The sequence below is a fragment of the Triticum dicoccoides genome, chromosome 5B, assembly GCF_002162155.2.
Source record: "Triticum dicoccoides isolate Atlit2015 ecotype Zavitan chromosome 5B, WEW_v2.0, whole genome shotgun sequence".
Taxonomy (NCBI): Eukaryota; Viridiplantae; Streptophyta; class Magnoliopsida; order Poales; family Poaceae; genus Triticum; species Triticum dicoccoides.
Genome location: NC_041389.1, coordinates 17,257,920 through 17,264,351, shown reverse-complemented (window position 1 = coordinate 17,264,351; position 6,432 = coordinate 17,257,920). Strand labels below are relative to the sequence as shown.

General features: G+C 41.1%; 1 pseudogene; it reads right to left on the bottom strand.

The window, feature by feature from the left end:
• Positions 1 to 6,210, bottom strand: part of LOC119305040 — a 95,698-nt pseudogene extending 89,488 nt beyond the window's left edge.
• Between the last annotated feature and the right edge of the window lie 222 nt (positions 6,211 to 6,432).

The following is a 6,432-nucleotide window of genomic DNA, read 5'->3' as shown; positions in this document are numbered from 1 at the left end:
TGCCCCGTCGCCCCCACCACCTGCCCGTCGGCCCCTTTGCCCGCGCCGCCCCCGGAGCCAGGCTCACCGCCGCCCCTGCGCCCGCGACGCCACCGGAGCCAGGCTCACCACGGCCCCCTGCGTCCGCCTCGCACCCCCTCGGAGCCAGGCCCACCGCTGCTGCCCTAACCGCGGCCGTCCACCACCACCTCCTGCCCCCGGAGCCAAGGTGAGCATTTTTTTTTGTTTTTTTCTACTGTTTTTCTTTGCTGTTTTGGTTTAATTAGGTTATTGATAGGTTTAGGTTAGTGGTTGGTTTAGGTTAGTTCTAGATTTAGGTTTAGATAATTAGAAGAAGAAGAAAGTTGAAAAAAAGAAGAAGAAGTAGAAGAAGAGGAAAAAGGAAAAAAAGGAAGAAGAATAAGAAGAAAGTTGAAAAACAGAACAAGAAAGGAAGAAGGAGAAGCGAAGGAGGAAGGAGGAGAAGAAGAAGAAAGGAAGAAGGAGAAGAAGAAAGGAAGGAGGAGAAGAAGAAGAAAGGAAGAAGAAAGGACGAAGAAGAAAGGAGGAAGGAGGAGAAGAAGAAGAAAGGAAGAAGGAGGAGGAGGAGGAAGAAGGAGAAGAGGAGGAGGAGGAAGGAGAAGAGGAGGAGGAGGAGGAGGAGGAGGAGGAGGAGGAAGGAGAAGAGGAGGAGGAGGAAGGAGAACAAGAAAGGATTTAGGTTAGTGCTTTTTTCAAGTGTTTATTTGTTGCTTCCTCATAAGCAACGAGACATCTCTGAGGATAGAACATCATTTTAGTAGGATGTAACAATCATTAGTCTTCGAGAAGAATGATATAAAATAACATAGTTGCCTGTGATGTATTTTCGTACCGAAAATGCATTTGGCACTAGTCCTCGCTTAACAACATCATGGGTGGGAAGCGGGAACTTCGGAAGTGCATTGGTGTAGTTGATTATCTTCTGCTCAAAATTTATGCTGCTATAATATTGTATGATAATGTTGTAAGGGTACTAATTGGTCTCTTCTGCTACTTATCAGAGAACGGGGGAAGCAGCCACCGCTGCTCTGCCTCACCGGAGTACGAGTTGGATGCTTTCGAGTTCTTCAGTATCATACTTGGGACTTCAGTATCAGCCACGAGGCAGATATATAAAACAAGAGATCTGATCTCCTTCACCCATCTCATTATGATAACTATGTTGTTTGCTACATCACTCCTTGTCCCAAATTGCAGAGGCTGCCTGACACTTTTATGAACATGCTGGGTGAAGATCCGCCAGATAATGTGAAGCTTTGACAGGCTGGCAGCGGGGTTTGCAGGCTGTGGGACGTGGAGTTGGTGATCGAGGAGGGACACATGTACATGTGCCGTGGCTGGGAGAAGTTCTATAGTGCCTACGACCTGTGGACCGGGTACTTTCTTCTCTTTAGGTACGATGATGACGCCACAATGCTCATCGTGAAGGTTTACAACACGACTATGTGTCGCATGCGCTACGCTGACGACAAAGATGCCAGTGTGTTCTGCCTCTTCTTATTCCTCTACATTTGGCTTTGTCTCACATCGATTGTTAACGGTTATTGTTGCATTTGGACAGGCAATGGGAGCAGCAGCAGCGACACTGGCTATAGCCAAAGCAGCAACGATTATGGCTGTACCAAAAGCAACAGCGATTCTGGCTTTAGCGAAAGCAGCAGCGATTCTGGCAGCAGCAAAGACAACAAGAAGGATGATCCAGACTGGAGTGGGGGAGAAAAGGAGCAGAGTGGGGATGAGGAGCTGCAGGATGACGATGGGCATCAGGCTGAGGATGACCTAGCACTGGTGGTGGCTGACCAAGGGCAAGAGATGGTGGTGGATGACCATGGGCAAGAGATGGTGGTGGGTGACCATGGGCAAGACATGTTGGTGGCTGAGGATGACCTGGCGATGGTCGTGCCCGTCCTGCCTGAAGGTGGCCTAGCGATGGTGGTGGTGCCTGACAATGACCACGCACCGGTGGTGGCGCCGGCGATCCCACAACTGGGCGACATGACCACACCAATTGTGGTAGAAGATTACATCCCGCTGCCTCCACCGCCTTGCTGCTCTTGGCGCATCAGGCTGAGGAAGGAGAAGGAGAAGAACAATGAGAACTGAACTATGTCTGGTATGTCAGATCTCCAAAATGATAAATATATATACTTAGTTACCTATGTTATCTCTAATATGCTTAGTTTCCTATAGGTTAGCTCCAAAATTACTTATCTTAGCACAAAATGATCAAGTTTACGTAATAAGCTTATAGTCTTCTTCTTATTCTTCTTATTCTTCTTCTTTTCCAAAATGACATAGGTTAGCTTCATTTTACCTAAGTTGGCTCTAATATGCTAACATAGAGAGCTTATATGCTTAGTTTCCTATAGGTTAGCTCCAAAATAACTTATGTTAGCACAAAATGATCAAATTTACATAATAAGCTTATATTCTTCTTCTTATTCTTCTTCTAGTATTCTTCTAGTATTCTTCTTCTTGTAGTATTCTTCTAGTCTTCTTCTTCTTCCTCTTCTTCTCTTCTTCTTCTTCTAACTTCTTGTTTATCATTTTGCAGATTTGATTTAATTCACGGAAGCTTGCATGGATGGAGTGCTTCTTTTCCATGTGTGTTTTTATTTTGTATCAATGTGAAACTTTTGTTAATTGATGGATAATGGTGTTGGATGAACAATGTGAAACTTTTGTAATATGTAACGATGGAACTATATGTTGGCTATGTATGTATATATGATGAAACTTGTGTGTTGGATATGATTGTTATATGGATGCTTGTTGTATATATATGTGTTGGATATCTCATATGTGAAATAGTGACCTGAGAATAAGAAAAAACGAAAAAAATAAAAAAATTGTTACTAATGGCGCACTTCCATGTGGTGCGCCATTAGTATACCAGATACTAATGGCGCACCACTAATATATTCTAATGGCGTGATGCTAGTGGCGCACCAGTAGGGCGCCATTAGTAGGCAAAACTGGTGCGCCACTAGCATGCCTTTTCCTAGTAGTGATTTTTCTATCCTTATGAAAAGATGAAGAACAAAAGTTAATTTGTTTAAGCTTCTTTCTCAGGTTGAAATACCCAATACCGACTTCTTTAAAGGGTACTACAAATGTCGAAGTTATGGTAATGGTTGGCCAGAGATGCTCAAACTGAAGGATTGGCCTACTTCAAATCAATTTGAAGATCTCTTACCAAACCATGCAGAAATATATACGACTTCATTACCTCTCCAACCATACACCAACCCGAATTTTGGCTCCCTTAATATTTCAACTTTCCTTCTTAACCACGTCCACAAGGTTGATTTGGGCCCAAAATCATACATAGAATATGGTATTTCACAAGAACTTGAACGAGGAGATTCTTTTACAAAGCTTCACTGTGACGACCAATGCGGTAGCTGAGATAGATAAGTGTCTACAACTATAACCAAGAGGATTCCTTACCTTGGCTGAAAGTAATACGCATTATTTATTATACTGCCGCAACTCCATTCTGTAATTCATTTGAAATTAGTATGCATTATTTATCATTCTGTGTGAAATGGCTTTCCTACTACCTACTAGCTAGTTGTTTTATCCAGTTTTAACGTTTTGTTCTAATATTAGGTGAATTTACTCATGCATGCTACCAAGGTTCCCTCTTATTGGAGGCAAGAAAGTGCCATCGCTGATCTGAAATTAAAGCACATGGCCCAAGACAAGAATGAATTATGCAGTGATGAAATAGACAGGGATGGCTATGCAAAACATAATACATCACCTGAACATTTTGAGTGTCAAGAGGGCGCTCTCTCGGACATATTCAGAAGAGAGGATGTCCAAAAACTGAATGAATATTTGACAAAGCACTCAAAAGAGTTTCATCATATACATTGTTCTCAAGTTAGAAAGGTTGGTACTTTTGGTAACCCAATGCGCGATGAAACGTTTTTTCCGACGGAACACCACAAGAGGAAGCTTAAACTTGAATTTGGTGAGCCGTACTACCTGCACAATCACTCAATACGTTAGAAGTTTCAAATAAAAGTGAACTAAAGTCTTATACTTACATCTTTCCAAATTGGTAATGCAATTCAGGAGTAGAGCCATGGACTATAGTACAAAACTCGGAGAAGCTGTTTTCTCATACCAGCTGGTTGTCCACATCAAGTATGAAATTTTCAGGTATATATCTCCTGAACACACTATAGGTATAGACATGATCATATTTGACGGCAAAAAACTGGTTTATTATTACTGTAATATGTAACTGATTGTGTTGTTTTATTACTTTTGTAGTCTTTTACGTAGATTGCTCTAGACTTTGTTTCCGCGGAGAATGTTAGACGATGTATGATGCTGAACGAAGATTACCGCTTATTACCCAAAGAGCACAGATCAAAGGAAGACAAACTAGACGTGAACCTTTTTACATGATTACGTTAACCCTATGTTTTGGTGCAATCATATTTTAATTAAATTATGTTCCAGAACACAAACTCAATCATATTGGGCTCTCTGATTACATGCTTGTTGATTCCAGATTTCTACTTGCATGTGCCATTGCTTGAGGAACTGTGATAAACATATTATGTACAAAATGCAGGTCAAGTAGATGATCGTATATGTTGTTAATCGTGCCATTCAGACCTTGAAAGACGACCTGAAACATTTTCTCCCGGAAAGGAGTGACTTGGAAGGAAGCCCTTTATTATCAGATCTGCGGTTCTTGCTAGACAATTTGTGACATGCTTTCTCCTTGAGGCAACAAAATTAATTTTATTATAATGAAGATGTAAAATAGGAGGAAAAGAGCTTACAAATCGCATCCAGGTGCTGCAGAAAATAGTGGTTAAACTTATTTAGTATAGCATTTATTAGAGGCACTTGGGCCTAAAATTGAAATATTGATGGACATTTGAATTATGTACTCTCGTTTTGTAAACACTGTCTTGCAATTGCTTCGTGGACCATGGGAGGGATGATTGCTAGTAGCCATGTTTTCCAATAATTTCAACAGCTCTGTGTTAAATAGCTTAGATATTAATTTTTATTTCTGTAGTATAATCCTGGGAGGTTGCTGGACGAAGAAACATAATCTCATCGGTTATTTTTTAAGGAAGACAGTAGGGCTTCTCTGTTGTGTATTTTTACAATTTTGTATATGAAAAGAAAGGCAACGTAAAAGGGCCGGTCAGCTTAGGCTAATCTTGTTGCATGAGTTGTCATTTGTAATTCCCTCAACATGGGCACATAAAATACTACCTGTTCTTATTCCCTCAACATGGACACATCCCACTTTATCAACTCCACTACTTTTATTTCTCCTCCCCTTCCTCCTCTTTTGAAACACAAAAGATGGTGCATGGAGTGTGTGTGTGCACTCCATACGACATGAGCAATGGAAGCACCTGAATGGTGCTGCCCCATTTTCCAGATAAATATAAAAATTGTAGGTCCGCCATTTTCAATTTTTTCACCCAAAGGAGGGGTACCACATATACGATCTCAATTTAGAATTTCTATTTTCAATACCTTACAAATAGTTTTACTTCTTTTGTTGAAGAACCCATAAATTCAGAAGTTGATAGATCGACTGCATGTCCACAAATGATATAAAAGGATAAGTACCACAAACAAATATGGAAATTGCAACATCCTCATCTTAGAAGCTTGCAATTACTAGAGATCTATTAGTTCTATTGTCACTATGATGGGACTATTTTCACAAATATCTCTTTCGAATTTTCATCTTCTGACATTTGTTCCAAAATCCTGTCAATGGAAATAAATTCTGATGAAGAGTTCACTCCGCAGGCTGTGGCTCACTTGAAAACAAAAAATTTGGACATTTTCTCCTTCTTAGCTTGTATATCATATTTGCCCTTCTCTTGTGTTCCTTCTGTGATTAGATTGTACGTATGGACAATCTTTTGCTGACCAATTCGATATGCACGTCCAATCGCCTGCCTTTTGACAGAAGGGTTCCACACAACATCGATCGAGGGGCACCACACGTGACACTCCAAAGAGGGTGATACCTTCTCCACACATCTTGGTCGATGCAAGCATCACCTTGAACTTGCTCTCCATATCATTGAAGTCCACCATGATTGCCTTCCGAGTTTTAACGGAGACATTTCCATTCATATACAGGAGCTCGTTGTGTTTAGTCTAGTTGAACTGTTTCCTCGGCTGTTCCATGGCCAAGTCCAGTGGTTCAAGGTACTGGCTAAACACACGCACTCGCTCTTTTAAAGCTTATCCACTGGAATTTCTGCCTTTGTCGAGTGCAATATGTTAGGAAGTAAGCAATAGTATCTTTGCCGAGTTCCTACCAAAGAAGTACTCAACAGAAATTAAAACTCCGGGTTGAGTCCGAGGAGTGCATCAATTTTTGGATATTTCTGCATGAACGCGATATTG